The sequence below is a fragment of the Triturus cristatus genome, chromosome 5_1 (assembly GCF_964204655.1).
Source record: "Triturus cristatus chromosome 5_1, aTriCri1.1, whole genome shotgun sequence".
In the NCBI taxonomy this organism is placed as follows: domain Eukaryota; kingdom Metazoa; phylum Chordata; class Amphibia; order Caudata; family Salamandridae; genus Triturus; species Triturus cristatus.
Window position 1 is genome coordinate 959,588,646 of NC_140587.1, and position 11,773 is coordinate 959,600,418.

Here is an 11,773-nt window from a genome sequence, read left to right on the forward strand (position 1 = left end):
CTTAAATGTAAGATTACTATGAATTGGTTTTCATACATTTCCTGAGTTACCATAGGAAATATACAAAAAAGTGACAGACAGAATGTGTGAATTATTCTCAGCCATTGGTATTACTCAGGGATGCATCCCAATCCATTGTTATTTTGCAAACCAATCCACTTCCGTTTAGTCCCAGCTATATGCAGATCAGTATTGTCCCTACTCCAATGGGAACAGCCCAGCCATAACTTCCAAGCTAGGTTTTGTGTGTTTGGCATATGTCATACGAGCATATATGATCACATGACCCTATAGAGTAGCTATCTGAGGACATTTTCCTGTTGCTCATGTGATTTCATGAACTGGGTTGAATTATTCCTGGAAGTGTCTTTGGAAGAGAAAAGTTTTAAGATTTTCTGGAAGTCCGGAAAGAGACGGTGGTCCGGAGGATTGGAGGTAGCGAGTCCCAAATTCTAGCCGTGTTGCCTGAGAAGGATTGAGCCATAACTCTTTCCCTGTTGAAAGTATGAGGTTTGAGCAGTAAGTTTGATGCATTGCATGAAGGTCTGGAGCCGCCTGATATTTTGAGTTTATTCTCAAGATAGCAAGGGGTGAAAGTGTGCAAGGCTTTGTGGGTGATACAGGCAGTCTTGTAAATGGACCTAGCTTAGATGGGAAGCCAGCGAAGAGAAAAAAGTATGGGCGTGATGTTATCATTTCTTTTGGCCCCATATACGGCATGGGCCGCTGAATGGAGGATGGATTATAGAGGGGAAAGGTGGGTTTAAGGGAAGGCCGGCAAGAAGAGAGTTGCAGTAGTCGAATCTAAATAGAATCAATGATTGGACCAAAATGTTTAGATCTTGCTCAGGAAAAAAACACCAAACTCCCCAGAGAAGGCGCTGTTGTTAACATGCATTCTTGGCGATGGTATTGATATGGGAACGTAGGTTGAGTCTTTTGTCTAGGATGACGCCTAGGGATTTGGCGTTGTGAACAATGATAGGTTTGTTGTGAAGTATTTTCATATTGTCCATCCATGATTGAACAGGAGGTGGAGAGAGTGAGGTAGGGAGGAGAAGGAATTCCGTTTTGGAAGGATTCAAAATTAGTTGATGAGTTGACTTCGAATCTTGGATGAAGTTTAGAGTGGTGTTGAGGATTGAAATACCGTGTGCAGAAGACACCTTAAGGTAGATTTGGGTGTCATCAGCATAGAGGTGGTAGTGGATCCCGGATTTGTTTAGGAGATTTACCAGCAGTTCCATGTGAAGATTGAACAGGGTGGGTGCGAGGATCGAGCCTTGAGAGACACCTTGTCCTAAAGCTGTTGATGATGTAGAGAGACAGTTTGCTATTTTGATCATCTGAGATCTGCCCCAGAGGGATGCTCCAATGCTTTTGAACACTGTGCCTTCAAAACCATTCTTTTATTTAATGTGTTCAGAAGAGTGTTGTGATTAACAGTCTCAAAGGCTGCAGATAGGTCAAGAAGGATCAGGAGACAAGGCTCACCAGAGTCAAGTATTTGCAGGGCATCGTCGATCCCTTGTAGCAAGGCTGTTTCAGTGCTGCAGCCTTGAGTGAAGCCAGATTTGAATTCATCCAGAATGTTGTTGTCCTTGATATGTTGAGAGAGTTGCTTCACTGCACAACTTTCAGTAATTTTAGCAAGAAAAGGGAGGTTGGTGATGGGGCGAAAATTGTTGAGGTCATTCACATCAGCAGAGGATTCCTTAAGAAGTGGGGTAACCTGTCCTGTTTTAAGGGCAACTGGAAGGGAGCCTTGGTTGAGGAAGCGGTTTACAAGACTGGTTCAGTAGGAGAGCGTGTAGGTCTAGATGTCAATGGCAATGTCACTAGGGATGGGGACGATAGAATGGTTTGAAGGTTTTGTTTCTAGAATGCTTTTGAGGATGGCATCTTCGGTGATGACGTCAAAGTTCAGCCACAATACTATGGATTTGCGATCCTCAGGGGGGTAGGATGAGTGATCTGATCTACGAGCGATTTCACTTTTTCACCAAAGAATAGTGTAAATTCTGCTGCTTTCTTGGGAGGGTCTTCAAATTTGACGGTTGAGGGAGAGTTGCTGGTACTTTTGATAAGGTCAAATAGCTTTTTAGGTCAGTTCTTGTCGGAGTCTTTCTTCATAGAGGAATCTTTTGAACCATGGTGCAGACGGAGTGTGCCTGTTTTTTTTACTTTGTAGTGGAGCGACATTTTCAATTACGACTGAAAGACTCGTGAGATATTGGGTGGTAACATCGTTGTCATCAGAGTTAGGTGTCTAAGACAGGAAGTGACCTCTTAGCTGTGTTGCACAGAATGTCAAGGTTTATGTTTTCGGTGTTGTGGAACCAGGTGGTAATCCTTTTAGGTTGGCCAGGGCTCACAGAATAAGACAGGTGGAGAGAGAAGAGGATGAGAAAGTGGTCAGAACAGTCTACTGGGATAAGATCAACAGCAGTTAGCATATCTACTTCGGAGATAACAAGGTCAAGAGTGGAGCCATTAGAGTGTTGGTTTTGTGCTATGTTGAACAGGATAATTTCCTGGGAAAAATGTGGCAAGTCTGTTGGCAGCTGAATCTTCCAAAATGCCTCAGTGAAGATTAAAGTCTACATGAAAGATCTGTTTGTCGCTTTGTGATTATTGGTCACAAGCAAAGTCAGTAAATTTCTCCATGAAGGCGGAGCAGTCACCAGGCGGGTGATAAATGGCATGAAATCTGATAGTGCCTCCATTACCCTGCAGCGTGGGACATGCAAAGCAGAGGCCAAGGGTGGGTCTGTCTTTGCCCGTTATCACCTGGAAGAGGATGGACGGGACTATCCCTCTTGGCTTTGCTATTCAATACCCCGAATGAGGTGAGTAGCTGGGATGCTTTGGATAAAATACTTTCATTTTTTCCAATATGACGTATACCCCCATTGCTGCAAGGCCGAAGAACTCCACTTCCGAAGTCTCTTTGGGCACTGCTTTTGTCAAAATTTGATGTTGTGCTTAGGGTAGGTTTTAAAGTTTGTGCTAGCACCCTGGGCCTTTGTTGGACTTGTTCCCCTCTGCAGGATCACCCCCAAACCTTTTGCCTTCACCCTCCTGTTTTCTGAAGCCGTTTTTGTTGGCTTTTAGGGCTCTGTACTTTTCCACTGCTAACCAGTGCTATAGAGTTTGTGCTGTTTCCTAGAAACATGGTAAAATTGGCTTACACCCAAGTGACGCATTTAATTTATTTGTAAGACCCTAGTAAAGTGGCAGCACATGTACCCAGAGTCTGTAAATTAATGCTACTTGTGGGCCTGCAGCACTAATTTGCGCCACCCAGTTATATAGCCCTTTAAACATGTCTCAGGCCTGCCATTGCAGCATGTGTGTGCAGTTTAAACTGCCCTTTGGACCCAGCAAAATAAACCTTTTGCCAGGCATAAACCTTCCTGAGTCTGGCAGAAGGGAACTATGAGTCCCAGGATATCGAAGGAGCGGAGGCAGACCTGGCATCTTTCATCCCCCACACCTAGTGGGGCGTGAAGCGCTATAAAGTGCATTTCATGGTTCCGCAGCACAGGAGTCTGGCAGAAGGGGACTACGAGTCCCAGGATACCAAGCCGAGCAGAGGCCGATCTGGCCCCTTCTATCACCCACACCTGATGAGGTGAGAAGCGCTATAAAGTGCATTTCGTGGTCCCACAGCATGGGAGTCTTGCAACATGCAACATTGGATGGCTCTGCCTTTTCCCTTGCAGTGGGGCTCCATATAAAAGCCATGTTGGAGCATTTGTTTAAGACTTTATATGATGTTGTGAAAATGATTAAAATGCCATTGGAGAGTCTCCGGGTAAAGTTGGGCATGATAGAAGCCTCTGTTGTAAACTTGAAAGTGATGACTTTAGTGAACGCAGAAGGGTCATCTGACCAATCGGTAAAATACTCCCAGGAGGTACAACAGGAACATAAGGTTACTTCTAGGCCTTTACTGCACCCTACACTTCATCAACTTAAAAGGCTTAAACCTTCTGAGACCGTAACGGCTTCTCATGGAAATAAGGTTTCGCTTATGGGAAATCCCAATAACTCAGTGAAACCCACAGGGTGGGGTTAGTAACGCTTCCTCCTCCCCAGTTCCAATTTTCCCCTACGATTGACTCAACAACCACAAGGGCACTCAGGGACCCCCGATCTAGCCCATGCCACGAACAGGAAGAGACTCATGGGAAATTGCCCTGTATGACAACTCCTCAAAATCCACACAATTGGTGGCAGTTCAGGTACGTGTACCCAGATTGAGAGCTGGCATAGTGGATTCCATGCATGAGCTTATGCAAAAAGTCAAACCCTGATGTAGTAATCAATTGGTGGTGGGGCTACACACTTCCACTCACATCATCATGGTCAGATGCGTGGAGTGGGTAGGTCTGAGTGAAAAAACAGTAGAGGGGCACTGTATCATGTTAAATTCTAACCAACTAGATAAAGCAGGTTGCCTGATACGACATAGATCCATTAACCGTACCCACGTTACTGGAATTAAAGTGTTCCCCTCTGTGTTTCTTTTATCCCCCTGTGGACTTCCACTGCCCTGGTGAGGTTGGGAATGCTATGATTATGACAAAAATCTTTCTAGATCCATCAAGAAGGGACAATATAGCCCCCATCTGGCTGAGTTCCAGATTCCAGCCATTGAGCTGTTTAGATAGTAATGATTGACTCAGTCCATTACCAGTGATCTCTACGCTGCCCAGTGAATTGTTAGAGCGCAATATGGTTCTCCCCTTGGATTCTAAAGCTTCTAGCTCAGACTTCCTGTTGAAAGTGACTATCTGGAATATTGCTGGGCTAAGCAGTAAAAGTGAGAATGGGAGACGGCTTAACCTATGATATCAGCATATATTGGGCTTACAAGAAACCTGGAACACTGATAACACTTTTTACTTAAATGTTGTCACTTGTTTCTTTAAGCTGCCCTACCCGCACACACAGGCAAGGCAAAGGGTGGTTTACTTACCTTAGAATCCCTAAAACTCCTGTGTACGTCTACAAAGCTAGAAACAGGATCCTGTAACTTGTTCGCGGGTCAGCTTGATTTGGTGAAACTGCCCAGTTTATTGATTTACATTTTTTATAATTCCTTTGTACGGGTCACTTTGACCAAACATTTGTTAACATTTAAGACGTTTATGGAGTCATATGATGAGGAAGAGAACCTACCTTATTTGCTCATTATTTGGGGAGATTTTAATATTCATTTGTGTTACTTGGGATGCTATATATCTAATGACCCCTGTAAAGATGATTATAATATCGATCATTTCGAGCACTCTGCCCAAGGGAGTTTGCTAGAAGATATTGTAGATTTTAATCTGTACTTCTGGTGCAGAAGGGGAGATTATTCCAACATTTATTGGTAGAGGCTCCAATTCGACCATTGATTATATTTCTATGTCGACATTCTTGGTTCCGTTTGTCTGACATTTTGACGTCCAATGGAACCAGTTTAGCAACCATTATTTCTCTATTTTTAATCTTGGAATGGGGCTGGACAGAACAGGCTAGCTTTAAAGTTGGCCCAAGTAATCGTGACATTTTACCCCAAGATCAGGGATGCAGATTGAAATTCATCAAGATTCTGCGTAACTCCTTTTTTAAACATTCTTTACTCAACCTGCAGGCACCATATAAGTCTGTGTTTAAATGGCTCAATAAGTGACGAGAAACTTTGGAGCTCATTTAACAGAATAAGTTGACAGGTTGGAAGTAGCCTCACAAAAACAGGGGGCAGAATGACAACCAAGGGTGAGAGGGGGTTGACCATAGATGTTCGAGGCTCATCAAATGTTGTTAAAAGCCATACAGCAAATTCCCAAGGAAAAGGGCAAAATAATTATGTGGAGAAAGAAATATAAACAAGAGCCTATTAGCTCGTAAAAGGGAAATTAAAGAGAAAGCCTGGGATGATCTACTACAGACAAACATCTTGCATAATTCTTGAAAATTGTCAACCGACCTTTCTTTACTGGGGGCAGTGAATAGTGCTGTAGATTGCACTATTACCCTGGATATCTGGATAAAGAATTTGGGGGAATTTATGGAAGTCCAATTGAGGCTCCATTGAACACTTTCCTGGAGCTCTCTAGAGATGACCCTACTTCTACCTTTACTGAAGAGGTGATGATAGGCCACCATGTCAAAGGATAAGGATCCAGGACCCAATGGGGTCCCAGAAGATTTATATAAACTGAACCTCTCAATCTGGGTAAAGATCCTAACTCATGTTTTTAACGCTGCCTGGAGACTAGGTCCACCCTATTCTTGGTCAAGGTCTGTCATTATCCCGATATTTAAGAAAGGGGAGAGAATGGACCCACAACGCAATAGACCCATTTCTCTTATAGACTCCACAGTTAAAGTCATAGGGAGAGTGATTCTTGGTAAACTATCTGTTTGGTTCAAGCAAATAATATAATTTCCAGTCTTCAATACGGGTTTAGGTGGGGGAAAGGCAAACTAAACCAGTGCCTCAGCCTGCACTTGCTAATTGGAAAGTATACTGTAGCTAAGAGGGGCATGTTACATCTTACGTTTACAGAGCTATCTTCGGCGTTTGACCAAGTTAATAGATTAAAACTATGGTATTTACTCATTAATTCGGGAATGGACTGTAATATTGTTAACTTTCTCCATGAACTCCATCGGGACCTCCCTGCAGTTGTGAGGCATGATCAGACTGGGTTCCTCGTCTGCCCCAATAAGAGTGCACAGGCTTTGTTTTAGCTCCACTTTTATTCACACTGTATATTAATAACCTGCGGCCTAATGCTTGGCATGTAAATATATTACCTGGGTGGGGTCCCAGCTTATTCTCGTGCTTATATATGCAGATGATAAATTCTGATAGCGAGAACAGCAGTGGGGCTCCAGCAACTTCTTAATTCTTACATAGGCTTTATGACCTCCTTAGTCATGAGCACTAACATCTCAAAATCACAAACAATGGTCTTAGGACCCAGAAATAAATGGCAGAGAAAATGTTTTGGAGAAGGAATAGAACTAACTGGGGAGCCTACTTTCCCCAACCTGGGGGTCTTCTTTGATGAGAGGCGCTCATGGGCCCTGCAAAAATAGGCCAAAAGGAACACAATGTCGCAGTGTTTGATTTTGCAAGAAAATTAAGGTCCAAACCTATACAGGTGTTGGTTAAAGTATACCAAGTGAAATACATCTGTAGTGTCAGTTACGGGAGTGACATGGGGTTATGAGGATGTTACGGAGCTGGAGAGAGTAGAATATACATTTCTAAGAAAGTTGCTGTCAATACCTCGGTCCGTAGCTATTTTTATAGCCCATGAAGAGTTGGGGTACATCTCTGATTTGTTGGCCCTTTCCCCTTTGATAAGGTGGATCAAGATCTGGTCTAGCACAGAGTTGATTTTTAACCAGGCAATCATTAAAGATTGTCTTCTCCTGGAGAGGGGTTATACAATTCTATGGCTCAATTATATTAAGTTCTCAATGGAGAAGTTGTGTCGGTACGACCTATTTAGGGAACCAGGAAAAATCTTCCCTGGATCAAGAAATATTTTCTATCTTTAGCATATGCTGCTAGAGAAACCAGAGAGCTCCAAACCCTCAGTAAGGGTGGCTATTCTTTTAAAATGTGTTGTGGTCACAATACCTCAACATAGCTTTCTTTTAATAATACTCAGACTGAGCCTTTTTCACTGGTTACTAGTGGAGCCACTGGGGAGGCACAAAGTTGAAAACTCAGACCTATGCACCTGTGACAGCTTTTCGCTCCAAGATACCATGAACTTTGTGATGTTCTGTGATCATTATTGCTCACTGCGACATCGATATATACTACCCTTGCTAAAAGGAAAATGTTTTTAGCTTCAGATGCTGTCAGGCTCTCTAATTCGTTTTATTGTTGCCAGCATCTTGATAGGAGATATCAGAAGTAGGAAGAGACGTCTTATTTGATGAAGAAGCTTTGAACATAAATTTATTACTGCATCTAACCTTTTAGTGACTGTAGTTTATAATGCTACTGCTATTGTATTTTAATCATGTGTAAGCTTTTATGTATTTATTTAACTGAATAAAGCATGTTTGATTAATTGACCTTCCTTTTTAATACATGAGCGTCACCCCAGGGTAAAGCCCTAAACAGCCCGTCAGACAGGGTGCAGTGTGTTTAAAAAGTTGGACATGTCCTTTTGACTTTTACATGTCCTAGTAGTGAACATTTGTTTTTTACTACCGCAAAGCCTGCCTTCTCCATAGGATAATATTGGGTTACCTTGTTACATTTAATATGTGATAACTTTCAATTGGGTGCAGGTAGGAATGTCGAGTTTGTTTCAAAATTCTTTTCAATGGTAAAGTTGAATTGTAGGTCACAATTCTAAAAATGCACTTTTAGAAAATTGGCATTTGCTTGTCCCAACCAATCAGTGCCTCCATCCTGGGTCACATGTCTAGGTGTAGCTGTATTACTCCCAGACGGTCAGACAAAGGAGGAATAGGTGCTGGCAGGATGGGTCATCTTTGACTTGATAAGGGTGTGGGGCTGTCACCTACCACACTTCCACATCACAAAAACTCTGCCTTAGTACACTCGTAAAGGACTTCACACTAGTCTGTTGTGTCCCTAGACAAGCTGGGCTAGGGGAGGAAGGAAGAAAATTCCTTCTAGAGGGTGTAACCCTCTAGAAACTTCTCCGACCTCGAAGCTGGCACCCAGGATAAATATCAGACCCTCGGACCCAACTCTTCAGTACACATCTGGACCTGTGGAAGACACAGAAGGACTGCTGTGCTGCTCTGTTGTAAGAAGGATCGCTGCTCTGCTTCCTCCCCTAGCCCAGCTTGTCTAGGGGCACAACAGATACTAGTCTGTTGTGCCCCTAGACAAGCTGGGCTTGGGGAGGAAGGAAGAACATTCCCTTTAGAGGGTGGAACCCTCTAGAAACTTCTTCCACCTCAAAGCTGGCACCCAAGATAAATATTAGACCCTCAGACCCAACTCTTCAGTACACATCTGGACCTGTGGAAGACACATAAGGACTGTTGTGCTGCTCTGTTGCAAGAGGGATTGCTGCTCTGCTTCCAGTGTGATAAGGACTTGAACTGCATCTGGAACCCAGGACCATCAGAGTGGCTCCAAAGGCTAGTAGGCTGGCCTCCTGATTAGAGTTTCAGGGACAGAAAAGGCCCCAACCACCCTGAGCCCTGTACCTAGACTCTGATTGCTGTGAGTCCTGCCCCAGATGGTGACACCCCAGTTGTAGACCCTTGAAAGTGGGCCTGAAGGTGCTCTGCCAGCCCAGTTGTGGCCCTCTGGGGCAGAACCGCCATTGTGTGATGCATCCCTGACACAGAACCCCCCAGCTCTTTGCAACTGCTGTTGCGCAAGGCCTCCTTGACGTAGGACCTCGCATTGCAGTCTTACAACTCCTCAGAACCTCTGCTGCACAATGCATCCTCTATACAGGTCCTCGTATCGCAGCTCCGCCGCTCCCCAGAATCACCATTGTGTAATGCAATCTCGACTTAGGACCTCGCATCGCAGCCCACAGCTCATTGGAACTGCTGCTGCACAAAGTATCCTCAACATGGGACCTTGCAACACTCTGCAACCAGGATTGAAGATACTTTTTCAATAGGCCTTACTGGATGCCCATCTCTGGCCTGCGCTCCATCTTGGTCAACTTGAAGTTGTGAGTTTGTGCCGGTCCAGCATAACCAGATAATCTAAGTTGGTGCTTTGTGCTTTTAAGCTCTATTTCTATCTAAATCTTTAAAATTGCATATCTCCTGCTCCACTCATCAGATTGTCGTTTTGGCGTCAAATAAGTTATTAATTTATACTGTATTTTTCTAAATTGGTGTGGGATTTTCTTTGTGTTGTGTTTTCACTTTATTATTGTTTGTGTTTCTGCATAAATACTGAACACATTGCCTATAAATTGACTGCTTGTTTGCCAAGTTTAATTTGGGGTTAGCTTGTGTTTCAGGCTTAGAAGTATTGGTGTTGCTGCTTGAGTAGGTTTTCACTCCTTCCCACTAGTCACACAATTTCCTACAGCCTTATATTGTGGGAAGAGGAAAGCTCCTGCTAGCCCACAGGGCCTGAAAAGTAGGAGACAATGCCACGTAAAGTTGTCCTGCAAAAGACAGAGAAAATTTAACAGAGGAAATAAGGAAGCTGTTAGGTGAAAGGTGATTGGTGCAAGCGTAAATAAAAGCCAAAAATCTAGCAAAAATCTTTGAAGACCAGAAATGCCCCAATTACTGCCAACAGTGCCAACCCCAACATAATCTGTTGCCCCTTTGGCAGGCACTGTAACCAGTATCCGAAAGAGATATAAATCCTAGCTTGTGACTGTATAAACCTGATACCAAATATTCTTTGCACAAACAGGTTTGATTCTCTCTACCTTGAGGGTGACAGGAATAGCGAACTGCTCAGTGGATATACGAGTAGAGATTTACCTGGTACCTCGCAAATAGAGGCTATAGCCAACAGTGTTCATCTTCGAACTTCGTTGATGTCGGGGGACTTCAAGAATGAAGATTTGTTATCTAAAACAAATGATACCAACGCTAACTGATCTAATTTGTATTCAGGTTTCAGACATACCACTCCAGGTCCCGCCCATAGGTGATACCATTATGGGTAAATATGTTAATATTCCATTATCACACATAGACAATATCATAAATAACCAGAGGGGAATGGTGACTAAGGGAGCTCGCACAATGGGATGTTCAGCTCACATAAATAACTCAACTAGTCAGAGAGGAGAAGCCCGCAATATGGGTTGCACATGCACGCACATAGGGAGGCATTTTTTGAAGGTGGTTGCAATAATAGCTCTCCATCAAATACTAAAAGACCCTATAAATGACCCTTCACCAATCAAACACTGAACCACAATTTGTTACCAAAAGTCCAACACTCAAAGCTGATAACACTCTGATCAACCAAAAAGTCACAACCAGGCACAACCTGTGAACACAGAGTGAAGTCTATATAACTGGAGTTCCTAAACTCCAACAAGGCACTCATCAGAATCCAGCATCACTGAAGAACAAGGTGTTCACAGGATTTGATATTCCATCATTGATACTGGCGTGACAGGTGAGAAGTGCTATTCAAATCCTAATGAAAGTTGGGATTAGATTAAGATCACTCTTGTGGATGCCGCCTTAGCTGGGGGTTTAAAAGCACTCAGCCTTAGGTATGATACTCATGGGGAATCTAAGATCCACTTAAACTTACCACCCCTATCTTTCTAATCGCGCAGGAGACGTCAAGTACTCTTCTAAATGATGCTTCGAGGCCCTTGGTGCGCAATTGCAAGCATGTCAGAGCAGGCCTTAAAGGGAAACTGTTGAGACAATGGAGAACGGAACAGAGCTTTAAATAAGATTGTAAACCCACACCACAACCATTGCATTTCAGCTTTGAGGAATACGTCACTGGTTATCTGCTTTTAGTTAATTTAATGTGTGACGCAGTGAATGCACCAAAATTAACTACTATCCTTGTATTCCCTTACCCTTTGTACGGATGGGAAACACCATGCCTCCTGAATATTAAATGACATCCTTTAGCTCCCATAATAGGCTGGATGACACCCTCATACTATCATATATATCTGCAACCCTAGTGTCCAGTTAAATATGGGCAGCATCACTGTTCTCCCTGCTACATCTGATAAATGGGCAAACATTAAAACCACTGTAGACGCCCAAATATCTCCATGATCATTTGGAATGTTTTGGGTTTAGA